The 15,250-nt window shown below is 36.3% G+C and overlaps 1 protein-coding gene across 2 annotated transcripts in view; it reads left to right on the top strand.

Annotated features, from left to right (window-relative positions):
* CNTN5 (contactin 5) overlaps positions 1 to 15,250 on the top strand; it is a 1,367,783-nt gene that overhangs the window by 381,623 nt on the left and 970,910 nt on the right. The gene's annotated exons all lie outside the window — the stretch shown is intronic.

The following is a 15,250-nucleotide window of genomic DNA, read 5'->3' as shown; positions in this document are numbered from 1 at the left end:
TGTTATTTGTCGTTTTTCCCTTGCTGCTTTCAATAATTTTTCTTTGTGTTTAATTTTTGCCACTTTGATTACTATGTGTCTCGGCGTGTTTCTCCTTGGGTTTATCCTGTATGGGACTCTCTGCGCTTCCTGGACTTGGGTGGCTATTTCCTTTCCCATGTTAGGGAAGTGTTCGACTATAATCTCTTCAAATATTTTCTCTGGTCCTTTCTCTCTCTCTTCACCTTCTGGGACCCCTATAATGTGAATGTTGTTGCGTTTAATGTTGTCCCAGAGGTCTCTTAAGCTCTCTTCATTTATTTTCATTCTTTATTCTTTATTCTGTTCCACAGCAGTGAATTCCACCATTCTGTCTTCCAGGTCACTTATCCGTTCTTCTGCCTCAGTTATTCTGCTATTGATTCCTTCTAGTGTAGTTTTCATTTCAGTTATTGTATTGGTCATCTCTGTTTGTTCTTTAATTCTTCTAGGTCTTTGTTAATCATTTCTTGCATCTTCTCAATCTTTGCCTCCATTCTTATTCCGAGGTCCTGGATCATCTTCACTATCATTATTCTGAATTCTTTTTCTGGAAGGTTGCCTATCTCCACTTCATTTAGTTGTTTTTCTGGGGTTTTTTCTTGTTCCTTCATCTGATACATAGCCCTCTGCCTTTTCATCTTGTCTGTCTTTCTGTAACTGTGGTTTTTGGTCCACAGGCTGCAGGATTGTAGTTATTCTTGCTTCTGCTGTCTGCCCTCTGGTGGTTGAGGCTATCTAAGAGGCTTGATGGGAGGCTCTGGTCAACCCAGGAAGATTTGATGAGGAGTTTATGACAATACTTCCCAAGAGTAGGTTTGCTGACAAGATTAGGGTGTGTGCAGGGTCCCAGGTGGTGGGATTTCCTAATTTTGATGAGCTTCTTTGGTTCCTTTAATCTTGCCTCAGGTGGTTTCTTGGCTACTCCTCCCTTGATTAACAACTGAATCTGTTCTTTGGAACTCAGGGAAGGTCATGGAGTCTGGAGTCTTGCCTACAAGAAACAAAAAGGGAACAAAAAGGCCTCCATGCCTGGGAGCCCCACAGGACCCCACTCGGGGTTTCACTAACCCGGACTTTATAATGAATCCTATTTATACTGGTTCCCCAGTAACAGTTAGGAATATTAGCTGTTTGTCCACAGAATTGAAATTTATTTGCTGATGATATGTTCCCCCCAAATTGTGGTATAATTATAAGTTATCTTCAGTTAATATTAATTTGCCAGGTATGTTCTGAATGTAAAATGTCTTAGGAACATTTTAGTAAAGACTTGAATAAATTATTTCAAAATACAGTTGAGAAATTTGAGATTTTCCTACAGAAACATATCTAGATGTTGGTAGAAAAGAGATAAAAATTCAGATTTTCCAAAATTTGATTACCCATGTTCCTTTTACCATCATCCAGAATATATAGGGATTTATTATTTTATTTAACAAATAATTATTCAACAAATATTTAGTCAACCAATAATTTGTGTTCAACAAAAATATAGCATAGTACCTGTATCTTCTAGGCACTCTGCTAGGTGCTGGAGATCTATCTGTGAGCAGGGGAATTAAGATCTCTTGCTGTTGGAACTTACAGTCTAAGAAGAAGCAGATATTTTATAGATAATTTTATAAACAAATGATTACTATTGTGAGATGTGCCGTGAAAGAAAAAATAAAAAGTGCTACGAGTGCATATAACACACTTGCCAAACAGAGACAAGGTAGATTTCCCCAAGGATGCAACTGGGGCCTGAATCTGCCAGGTAGAGGGAGAATCTGAGAGAACAGGTCCTGATGTGTTTGCTTAAACAAGCAAAGGAATTTAATGTTGACAACAAAATAAACAAATATTTTTATTTTAGATTATTTGGAGGGGTCAAAAGTTGTAGCAAAATGAAACAAAAACAAAAACAAAAAACAAACAAAAAAAAACTAGGAATCAGGAAAACCTACTTGAAGTTCTAGTTCTGCCAGAAACAATGTGCACTTGAGAAAGCTGGGAACCAAGTTCATGTACACAATAAATAATCTTCAGATTAATTCTCAGGAATATCATCATTGCAGAATTATTTTTTTCAGTCTACTTTTGGATTGATGGAACTATATTTAAGGATCAGTTTTTAAGCCACTAAGAAATTTTATAGTTACATTTCAGTTTTTACTAAACATAGTATTAATGAAAGCAAGCAGGACCCTGTGGGCCTCTTGGGTACAGAAGCCTTTCCATGTTCCCTGTTTCTTGTTTGTAGGAAAAAAGTTTCAGCCTCCTAGACCAGGGGTCCCCAACCCCTGGGCCATGGACTGGTATCGGTCCATGACCTGTTAGGAACCAGGCTGCACAGCAGGAGGTAAGCAATGGGCGAGGGAGTGAAGCTTCATCTGTATTTACAGCCACTCCCCATTGCTCACATTACCGCCTGAGCTCTGCCTCCTGTCAGATCAGCAGCAGCATTAGATTCTCATAGGAACACGAACCCTACTGTGAACTGTGCATGCAAGAGATCTAGGTTGTGTGCTCCTTATGAGAATCTAATGCCTGATGATCTGAGGTGGAGCTGAGGCAGTGATGCTGGCACTGGGGAGTGGCTGCAAATACATATTATCATTAGCAGAGAGGTATGACTGCACAGAGACCATAACAAATCAATGCTTGCAGACTCAGAACACTCTCAGTGAGTGGCAAGTGAAAACAAGCTTAGGGCTCCCATTGATTCTGCATTATGGTGAGTTATATAATTATTTCATTATATATTACAATGTAATAATAATAAAAATAAAGTGCATAATAAATGTAATGCACTTGAATCATCCTGAAACCATCCCTCCCCACCTCAGTCCATTGAAGTCTTCTACGAAACTGGTCCCTGGTGCCAAAAAGTTTGGGGACCACTGTCCTAGACCTTCTCTGAGTTCCAAAGGGCAGATTGAAACAGTTAATAATTAGAGGACTGAGGGAATGCAGAAACAAAGGAAAGACAGTCCATAAACAATAGTGTAGGGCTTCCCTGGTGGCGCAGTGGTTAAGAATCTGCCTGCCAATGCAGGGGACATGGGTTCGAGCCCTGGTCCAGGAAGATCCCACATGCTGTGGAGCAACTAAGCCCATGGACTGCAACTACTGAGGCTGCACTCTAGAGGCCGTGAGCCACAACTACTGAAGCCCGCGTGCCTAGAGCCTGTGCTCTGCAACAAGAGAAGCCACCACGATGAGACACCCATGCTCCACAACAAAGAGTAGCCCCCCCTCGTGCAACTAGAGAAAGCCCATGTGCAGCAATGAAGACCCAAAGCAGCCAAAAATAAAATAAAGTAAATAAATTTTAAAAAAAAATAGTATAGTGATGGAGCAGGGTCCTGGTTTCTCCTCAAGAGATATATGTAACAATCTTTGAGTTTTTCCACAGGAACTAGGGCCCCCACCCAGGTAGAGGATGATAACTTCAGGCTGAGCACAGGCAAGTGGACCCCAGACTGGTTGGAACCAGAAGGCTGATGATTGAGATTCCTGGAACACTACCCTGTTACCTCACCACCAACCAATCAGAAGAAGGTCACCACCCCACCACCACCACCAAATTTCGCCTATAAAACTCTTCCCTGAAAACCATCCAGGTGTTTAGGTCTTTTTAGCATGAGCCACCCATTCTCCTTGCTCGGCCCTGCAATAAAACTTTCTCTGCTCCAAACTCTGATGTTTCGATTTGTTTGGCCTCACTGTGCTTTGGGCACACGAACTTGGGTTTGACAACATTAATGAAATTATTCACATACCTTATTTGCTGTGCTTGACTCTGAAGAAGTATCAACTACTTCTACAATGCAAACCTACCTTCAAAAGATGAAATTTTGTCACCCTTAGAAATTCAAGTGTTTGTGCTATATGTCATAATATCTTTGAAGTTATGTTTCTTTGTGTAAATATAAATCACATTTATTAATTGTCACATTTAACAGACATTCTTTGGCTGAGAGAGTTTGCATTAAAGTACAGAAATGGGATAGGTGACCTCTAGAATCAGGCATGGGTGAAGGCAAGGGATATTGACACTGCTCTGTGTTGAAATATATACATTATAATTGCTTAAATTTGGTCAGGGCTAGTTTGTACACAAGACTCTTGTGGTAAAGCTGAAATGATTTGCTAAACTTTTGAAAAGACTGGAATATTATGAAATTTAAATAATGGTAAAGAATTACAATGACTAATGCCTGTGGGTGTTTGTTCCCCTACTCATTCTCCTACTGTGTTTGGGAGAACAGGTCTGGAGGTGTTAATAGCACTGATTTTCAGCAGCTGTCACAGAGGCAGGGAGCTGCCCCTCATCAGGATGCACTTGCTCCACTCAGAGTTATTGGCTCTGCAGGTCTCTGTTGAGGGGAGGCAGCCTGATTCCTCAGGTTTCTATTTGTGCTCATTTGTTTGTTTTTTTGAGAAAGTAAATTCATGTTTTCTATACTGCATGTAAATCATTCCCTAGTAAAGAAATCTTTGTTGTCAGAGAGAAGAAAAAATAATTTGCAGATTAGTTGTGGGAGATATTTTTAAATATAGCATGCATCACTATATTCAAATTATATCCATTTTAAAAAACTACAGATTTTTTATATTATATATAACAATTATATAAAAATGCTTTCAAAATATATACTTACTTGATATATATAGTTGTCCCTGAAATTATATATATATGTATATATATGTATACACACACACACACACACACACACACACACACACTCATTGCAACAAATGTATATTGAGCTATTACTCAAAGTAAGTCATATATGAGGGCTGGAGAAATACACAAATAAGAAGTAAATGTTCAATGTTTTTACATGATTTCAGTAATATTAAGGTGAGGATTAGATGGACTAATTTCTTAGAGGAAAATTAAAATTAGATTAAATTTAATTGATGGAGTTTTACCATTATTTTGATATCCAATATTAAAGGAGAAAAGAGAACCAGGTTTCTTCTGAGTACAGGGATAAGGCTTTATGTGTCAGATTGTTCCCAAATTTTGTTTTCAGTTTGAGACCTTTGTATGTTCTATCACATGCTATTTTTAGTTTCCCTTAATACTTTAGTTTACATATATTTAATATTTAAAAAAACACCCTTCATCAAAAGAAAATTGTACACCAACATGAAGTATAATTTCTGTGGCCTTAGGTACTATCATCTTTCCTTTAGACACCTAAGTATGAAAAGCCCCCTGTCCATTTTTCACAGTGCATGTTTATATCTTTGGGTACATATGTTTACGTATACATGTTTCAAACCCAGTAAGAAAGAATGAGACTTCACAGAAAGTTATTGGCAGTATATGAAGCTGAGTCCCCCTAAAACCTAGTTCCCCTGCTAAGTTTATGATTAACCTTTTCATCTAAAACTGTATTCCCTTTCTTATCCCACACCTGTTCCCCTCAGGATTAAGGAGTATCAAAGAAAAGGGGGGAGTGAATCTGTGCAGGACCCTATGGGACTCTCTTGGGTACAGGAACTCCTCTTTGTTCCCTGTTTCTTCTTTGTAGAAAAAGGCTTTAGTCTCCTAAGCCTTCTCTGAGTTCCAAAGAGCAAACTCAATTATCTACTAATTAAGGAAGTGAGAGAATGCAGAAACAAAGGAAAAGCAGTCAAGAAACATTAATGCAGTGATAAAACTGTGTCCTAATTCCTCTTCTAGGGATATATGTAAAATCTGACACATATTTTTGAGTTGTTCTAAGAAGGATGGCCTCTACATGGTGACCACAAGCACATAGACCCCCCAGACTGGTTCAAACCAAAAGGTTGGTGATTAGGAGTCCCAAAACAGCACTCTTCCAACACGATCAACCAATCAGAAGAAAGTCTACAAGCTGCAACTGTCACCTCAAATGTTACCTTTAAAAACCCTTCCTTGAAAGCTACGGAATGATTTGGATTGGCCAATAAGTTCGTTTGTTTTCCATAAGATGGCTGTAGTAGCACTTATTTATCTTTAACTTCATTGGAAACAATTTTGTTAAATTGTATTGTGACAGCTGTCGTGTCAGCGTGCATTAAAAAAAAAAAAAAACTTACCAATACTTGTGAATTTTTGTGTAGCCATTTTAATATTGAAGATGGAAGAAAAAACCAACATTTTCAGCATATTATGCTTTATTATTTCAAGAAAGGTAAAAACACAACTGAAATGAAAAAATAAAAAGATGTGTGCAGTGTATGGAGAAGGTGCTGTGACTGATCGAACGTGTCAAAAGAGGTTTGCGAAGTTTCGTGCTGGAGATTTCTCACTGGATGATGCTCTGTGGTCGGGTAGACCAGCTGAAGTTGATAGTGATGAAATCGAGACATTAATTGAGAACAATCAACATTATGCCACGTGGGAGATAGCTGACATACTCAAAATATACAAATCAAGCGTTGAAAATCATTTGCACAAGCTTGGTTATGTGAGTCGCTTTGACGTTTGGGTTCCACGTAAGTTAAGCAAAAAAAAACTTCTTCTTGACCATAATTCCACATGTGATTCTCTACTGAAATGTAATGAAAAAGTTCTGTTTTTAAAACAAATTGTGATAGGCGATGAAAAGTGGATACTGTACAATAATGTGGAATGGAAGAGATCATGGAGCAGGCGAAATGAACCACCACCAACCACACCAAAGGCCGGTCTTCATCCAAAGAAGGTGATGTTGTGTATATGGTGGGATTGGAAGGTAGTCCTTTATTATGAGCTCCTTCTGGAAAACCAAATGATTAATTCCAACAAGTACTGCTCTCAATTAGACCAACTGAAAGCAGCACTCAACGAAAAGCATCCGGAATTAGTCAACAGAAAACGCAAAATCTTCCATCAGGATAATGCAAGACCACATGTTTCTTTGATGACCAAGAAAAAACTGTTACAGCTTGGCTGGTAAATTCTGATTCATCTGCTGTATTCACCAGACATTGCACCTTTGGATTTCCATTTATTTCGGTCCTTACAAAATTCTCTTAATGGAAAAAATTTCAATTCCCTGGAAGACTGTAAAAGGCACCTGGAACAGTTCTTTGTTCAAAAAGATAAAAAGTTTTGTGAAGATGGAATTATGAAGTTGACTGAAAAATTGCAGAAGGTAATGGAATGAAACGGTGAATACATTGTTCAGTAAAGTTCTTGGTGAAAATAAAAATGTGTCTTTTATTTTTACTTAAAAAACAAAGGAACTTTTTGGCCAACTCAATATCAGGGAGTTTGGGTCTTCTGAGCATGAGCTGCCTGTTCTCCTTGTTTGATGCCCTCAAAGAAATGCTGTTCTTTCCTTCACCACAAGTTAGTATTAGTAGATTGGCTTTGCTGCATGGCAGGTTAGTGGACCCAAGTTCAGTTTGGTAACATACAAGGAGTGAAAGAGAATTGATATAAAATAGCCTTAAAAAAATACATGTCAACTGTTAATATGGAAAAAAGCTGAAAGAAGCTCTGCTTTACATGCTTATGATAAATACATTTTACAGCAGAGCAGCCCTCATCATTGTTCATACACTTATACTTGCTGTTAGTGAAAATTTAATCAAGCTATATTTAGCTTTGATCTTACATGTATATAAGTTTCCCATTTACTATTTATTGGCCCTTTAAAAATGTTCCAGTCGTCCTATTTTGATAGGCCTTAGATCATCATTATATAATCAAAAAGTATGTATTTAAAGAAACAAATGCCTATGGTGCCATATAAGTTGTAGTGAAAAGAAAATGAAACTAATAATTATTAGTATGACACATATGACATTGAATTACAGAATATAAAACTGAAAAATATCAAAATATAAAGCATTACAAAAATCTAAAGGAAGGCACCACCTGGCAGGATTGAGGACCCTTTTGGAGAGGAGAAAGCTGGGGTAGTCTGTATTTGGATGGAGACTCATCAGTGATTGCCAGAAGACTTGCGATTTTAAGATCCATTTGGGAAGAAAAGGTGAAATTTTGGCTCGAAATCAAGACAATGAAACTATAGAATAGGACATTTCTCAAGCACTTTTTTCCACTATGTAACTTAGGATGATGCTCTGATTTAAAGTGTCTGGTTCATATTGTATACGTGTTATGCCTACATTTACCTGCAAAATCCTCTATTAAACAATCTGACATCTAAGATTAGTTGGGGAGGAAGAAATTTTCCTGTACCCGTCTAGGTTCTTCTGGCTGGTCTTAGAATTGAATTGGCATGAGACAGATTAACAAGAGTAAATAAAAAAAAGTTTAATAACATGTACACATGGGAGAGACCCAGGAAAACTGAGTAACTTGCCAAAATGACTGAAGCCCTTGTCTTAAATACCATCCTCACCTAAAGACAAAAGAGGATGTTGAGGGTGAGGAAGAGTCAGTTATAGGAGGTTACCAGGAACAGCACATTGCTATGCAGATTTAAGTCTTTTCCATTGGTAAATTTCTAGAGATGTGGTCATCCTCCTCTTCCTTGATACAGAATAGAAAGACACCTTTACCAATGGAGATTTCCTTAACAGATGTAAATGTTTCTTACAAAAGGGCAGCTTCTACTTGGTTTTCAGCCTTCCAAGGTCTGCTGTTTCTCAGAAAATAACCTACTTAAAACAAGATGTCAAAGAGACATATGGTAGGGTGGCAAATTCTGCTCCCCTATAATTACAAAACCCAAGATCACACAAAGCACAAAGTATTTTTTACCAATCACTTGAAATATGCCATCTAAACAGGTCATTTACATTTTAATTTAAGAATTTAAAAATATATATTATTTAAACATCTAAACTATGATTAGCCATTTTTGAATAAATATCTTTTATCCTGGGAATTCAGAAGGCGTGTGAAAAGAAGAAAATAGCATAACCTAATTAGGGACCTATGTAGCATAAGAAATAATAAAATATTATTTGCAAAATTATTCAATATCTCTTCAGTATCCTTCAGTAGTTTGTTTAAATCTCTATTATAATACTTACCATATTATATTATGTTGTATCTATTTACATTTCTTTCTCACCCACTGGTCCGTGAGTTATACAAAATCAGAAGTTTATAGTGTGTTCCTTCTTCTATTACCTACTTCCAAAATATTGATAGAGAGTGATAGTAAGCATTTTACATTTTTTTCCAGGTTTACTGTGGTATAATTGAAACCAAGTGGGACGCTGTGGGGCTCCTGGGCACAGAAGACTTTCTGTCCCTTGTTTTCTTGTGGGAAACAGACTGCAGCCTCCATGACCTTCCCTGAGTTCCAAAGGGCAGATTTGAACAGTTGCTAATCTGGAAAGGGAAGGGATGCAAAGACAAGGGAGGGGCAGCCAAGAAACAATAGTGTGGCCTTGGGGCAGGGTCCTGGTTCCACCTCAAGGGACAATGTCTTTAAGCTCTTTAAGATGTCAGCATTCTTCATACCAGAGAAAGACTACCTGAGAATACATTAAAGAAACTAGAGAAGTTCATCAAGAAGATTACCTGAGACCAGATTAGAGGAATACAAGCCCTGCACACACCCTAATTGTCAGCAACCCCACCCTTGAACTATTGCTATTATACTCCTTATCAAATCCTTCCCCATGGGGACACATAGTTTTTCAGGCTAGGAGCCCTCTGTGTCCCCCTTTGCCTGGCAAAGCAATAAAGCTATTCGTTTCTATTTCACCCAAAACTCTCTTTCTGTGATTTGATTCGGCACCAGTGTACAGAGGCTGAGCTTGCGGCATCATAATTGAAAAAAAAACAATTGTACATACTTAAGGTGTACAACTTGATGCCTTAATATATGTATACACTGTGAAATGACCACCTCATACAAGCTAGTTAACATATCTATCACTTCACATATTAACTTTTAGTTTGTTAGTTTTTGTGATGGGAATGCTTAAGATCTACTGTCACAGCAAATTTCAAATGCTGTAATATAGTGTGGTTAACAGTAGTTACCATGCTCTACATAAATTTCCAGAACTTATTTATCTTGCATAACTGAAACATAAGGGATTTTTCACCCTCATTTTAAAATTTTAAAGATGCATCTATACATAAAATCTTAATATTTAAAGACTTCATGAGTAGAAGAAGATTTGTACTTATCCTCTATGATTCCAGGGAACACCTACGTGCTTGATATTATGAGCATCAAAAAATATTTTTTGAATGGAAAGAGTAGCTGGTGGGAGACAGGAGCTCTCTCCCTGGACCCAGGTTTCTAAGGTCAGAGAAGGGCCGTTTGTAGACCTCTGCCACCTCACCATGGAAGAGGAATACAGATGAAGATTTGGTACACAGAAAAGTAGGGGTTAAATGTACGTGAGGGACTTAAATAGAAATTTTCTAAAAAGCTCCTTCTCATAGTAGGCACTAGTATTCACAGAGTGGTTTTCTTTGATAAATTGAGGTCTTGGCTCTTATTTATTTCACTGTAAGCTACATATCAGATTCCTTTATCAGTAAAGGATGATTATCACTGTTAAGTTTCTTAGTGTCTGAGAGATAACACAGTTGAGAAAAAAAAATTAGCAGCGTGAAGTAAGACAATGCCAAATAAAACAAGGAGGAAAAACCAAAAAGTTAAGATTTTAATTAGAGGTTTTAGATCCAGAAAAGCCTAATGACTAGGGTATAAAGGTGGATGGACTACTGAAAACAGAAAAATAAAGAGAAGAAAAGTAATGAAGGGCCTTTAGAGAATAAGAGGAGATCGTCCTTAAGAGATGTCTTGGGACTGGGTACATCATATCCCGTGCTCAACTCTCATGTTTTTCCATATTTATTTAATTTAAATTAACTGATATTTTTCATTATTCTTAATTATAAAAAATAGCATTAAAATAAAATCAAGCATATATACAATAGCTTTTGTCATTTCATTAATATTTCCATATTTTGTTAATATAATAAAAATATCAATTTATACTTTCATTACCATTATACTACTTAAAAGTTCACAAATATAGTTTTTCCTTTAAAAGCCCCAGGAAGTTTACCACGTACTTTCTCTAAAGTATTAAAAATATCATATATCAAATCACATGACAAGTGTTTTACTTCTTAAATTCAATTTTAAATATCATTCATATAACCCAAAAGCATAAGCAAGTAGTAATCAAGGAAGTTATCAGAACATTTCACTGTTATTCAAAAGAAGTCATTTACAATTCACGAACTGGTAAATGATATAATAGAATTTAACACACTCTAAGCTCTAATTCTCTTTGACTAATGACCAATAGTCAAATGTCTAATTTGATAGCTGGAAAAAAGTCTGCTATTTTCAGCACATCTATTTCTAATTTCATATTTATTTTCCCTCCCAGATAATATTAAAATGTAAAATAACAACAACAGCAACAAGCAACCCATCAGTTTCACTAAGTGTAAAGCAAAAAGCCTTTGACATCAGATATGTCTGAATCTTGGTTCCAACACTTATTGACCATGAAGCTCTGCACAAGTCAATTAATCTCGCTTGTTTTCAGTTTTCCAGTATATAAAGTAGGATAAAATAACATAAAATTTTCATGTCTGATTGCTGAGGTAAAAAGATAATGAGAGAAAGAGATAAATCATTTGTAACCCCCATATTTAGTGATTGGGTGAAGAGTAGTGCCACTACTATTCTATTAGTTATAATAGAAAACTCTAGAAGAATGAAGAAGGCCAATTGATTGTTATGTTAAAAGTTTAGGTGGAAAAGTGGCTGTGGAAGATGCAGGATAGTAGCAGGAGAGTACTTTACATTTTCATCTTTGGTTTCTAGGTTACACAGGAAAGAAGAGAGGTCAAAAGGAAACTAGACCTGGAGAAAATGGAGAGCCAAGTGATTGAAGAGTGAGAGAAAAAGGAGAAATAGTATATTTTAGTAGGAGGAGTGAAATATTTGACCTGAAGTTATCAGAGAGAGAAGAGTCTAGTTGATAACAAGCTTGGGAATATAGCAAAGATAATTTATTGAGAAGTGAAGGTTGTTGAAAATGAGATTATTAAAGAACAGTGAATCAAGGTTACTGAATGACATTTTTGTTAACTATTGTTCTATAACAAACAATCCAAAAATGTAGCGGCTTAAACCAATAACAAGTTAGTATTTCTCACATATCTGACAGTTGGTGTTGCTTGGTCTGGGAAAACTTGTTTTCTCCCTGCAGTAGGCTAAACAGGCTTCCTTATATTGTGGTCTTAGGGCAGTGTTCCAAACTGGTGAAGCTGGAAGCTGCAAGACTTATTGAGGTCTACATACCAGAATTCATGCAGAACTTCCACCATATTCTATTGGTCTTCGCATGTCAGAAGGTCAGCCTAGATTCAAGGAGTGAAAATAAAATCTACCTCAATAAATGAAGATTAATATATATATATATATATATATATATATATATATATATATATATATAGCTGTATTTAATCTACCACAGATGGATTATCTACATGGATCTTAAAAGTACCAAGGATTGTAGCTGAATTTGAGTTGGAAAGAATGACAGTGATCCATCTGCTGAAGATATCATGAATGTACTGAAGAAACCAGACTTGCAGATGACTCAGGGGAAAAAGAGAAAAGTTCAGAAAGGTGGGAGGTGTCACAAAGGAAGAAGTATTATTGTATCAATTTGGATGTTGCATATGGAGAATTTTGACCCTCATTCCACTTGCAACTTTTTGTTCTAGAGATCCCATATATTAGTTATAGTCTGATATCTTCTGATACCAGTCGCAATAAACAGCCCCAAGATATCAGGAGCTTAAAACAGTATATAGGTAATTCTTGCTTATGTCATCTGAGGACCACAATTCAGCTGAGGTCCTACTTCAAAATTTGGGTGGACTGAAGATCTGTTTCACATGTCTTTTCCTTCTGGGACCAGGTTGAAGGATGTTCCCTATCAGCGATATGATGTTCTCTTAGTAGAGGGAGGTAAAAGTGCTTAAAAAACGAATTTAAATGTAGTTTATTTTTGTTTTTCAGGCATGCTATCTAAGATGTCTAATAATGACTTTGTAGTCAAGGCACAGTTTACCTGCTTTATCTGGGATTATCTGCCCATGTTGTGATCAGAATCCTTTACCTATGCTGGATGGCAAGAAGTATTTCCCAGCCCACTGGAAAGTATTGGCAATTTTGGTTTCTTCCAGTTACCCCAATCACTGTCATTTACCCAAACTCCCCTAATGTGAGTCCAAAGGAGAAAGAAATGTACCGAGCTGATAATGATGCCTCTTGTCTCATGAATATTTCAAAAATAACACTCCAAATATAGTAATTAATTCCTATATTTCCATATCATATCAGAGGATGCCAATAATTAAAAATCCTTTCTATTCTCATGATACACAGACAGTTCATTCTGCATGACTTAGCTGATATTGAACAAAGTTAGGTTTACTGACTTGTTGCAGCAAGGGAGATCATACACCACAGTGAACTATGCGGTGTGTCTCTAAGGAGTTTGGATGGGCTTGATGTACGGTATGGGCTTTTGCTAAATGATTTACAAAGGGCTTAAGGAAGTGGGGGATCTGTTTTGGATTAGGCTCTGTTAAGATGTAGGGTAATTTGATGATAGTGTCTTAAACCTTTTTTTGTCTAGGAGATGTGTGGAACAAAGCAGGGCTAGAGTTGTCATTGTTTAAAAAAAAAAGCAGTTGTTACTCATATTTGTTGGGGAGTGGGGATTGTTTTCTTTTATAATAGTATAATATATTTGTCTTATATTCCAACATGTCCATATGTTGGTCTTGTTTTTGCTTACTTTAACCATGTCACAGAATGTATCGTCTTATTACTGTTAATATTCTGTAGAAATTTTTATGTCAATAGAGAATCATGCTGTACTTAATTTATATTTTTTAAACTCTTTCTCAAACCTTTAGCTTTTTGTTTTTGTTTTTTGTTTTTAAATTTTGTTGTATGATCGTCTCTCAGTGTCCCTGGAAGTTTGGTTCCAGGGCCCCCCATGGATACCAGATCCTCAGATGCTCAAGTCCCTTATATAAAATGGCATAGTATTTGCAAATAACCAATGCACATCCTCCTGTATAATTTAAATTTTCTCTAGATTACTTAGAATACCTAATACAATGCAAATGCTATGTGACTAATTATGAATACATTGGAAATGCTACATGAATAACTTCTAGCACACGGCAAATTCAAGTTTTGCTTTTTGCAACTTTCTAGAATTGTTTTTTCTGAATATTTTTGAGTTGAATCCACAGATTCAGAACTGCGACTATGGAGGGCCAACTGTATTGTTTTATATTTCCTTATTCTTAGTGAGTCCTAATTTGCTTTCTTTATTCTCAACTTATTCTAAAAATCAGAAGGCTTCATTTTTCTAAAATAGATTTATTAATCTTCATCATTTAGACTTTCTATAAACCAATCCCTGACACTGAAATATAACCTAATTCCTACTCTCACAACCTTCATTTACAAATATGAGAATATTTAGTAGTAACAACTGGAGTATTATAAATTTTCCTCTCTCTAGGAAGTGCCTGGAGCTATCCGTCTTTGGTGCCTATGAAAAACAATATGGGGACAGAGAAGTACAGATTAGTTCCTTGCTGAGTCTTAGAATACACTCTGCACTTTTTCTTTTCTCTGGCTGGCTGAAGGAAACTACTTCACAGAATAATGTCTGCTTTTTTTGCAGACAGCCTGAATGCTTTACCTCCTACAAGTCACATTTCCATTTGTTCTCTTGAAAACACATATGAGAAGGGAACCCTGCTCCTTTCATAGATTGTTTATAATGCAAGACAGTGAATTCCTCATACAGTTTAAAGAGAATTTTAGAATATGTCATTAGCCTAATTATAATGTAATATAGTTTGGATACAAATCTAAGAAGAACTATAATTACTTTTAACTCTTCTTTGACCTTGGCTATTATTGATACATAGTTTTCTTCCATACTTTATCTTTAAAATTTGTGGGAACTCTTCTCCTACAATACTTGGACTCATGGACTTCAGAGGCTTCTATTCCCATACTGGGAATATTTTCAGCTGAACATTTTAGTTAACATATTTCTATCTTTCTAAGCTATTTCATGTTATCATCTCTTACTCAACACTCCTTTGCCAGTCATCCTATCCATTTTTATTTTTTGCCAGATGTATCTCTAACGATAAAAGAGAACTTTCTAATAGGCATAATTGTCCAACTCTGCTTTGGGCTATCTCCCAGTCAGTATCATTGGATGTGTTCAAGTATTCTTTTTTTTTTTTAATTAATTAATTAATTTATTT

The sequence above is a fragment of the Balaenoptera physalus genome, assembly GCF_965194825.1.
Source record: "Balaenoptera physalus genome assembly, chromosome: 10".
NCBI classification, from domain to species: Eukaryota; Metazoa; Chordata; class Mammalia; order Artiodactyla; family Balaenopteridae; genus Balaenoptera; species Balaenoptera physalus.
This window is presented reverse-complemented; position numbering and strand designations above follow the sequence as displayed.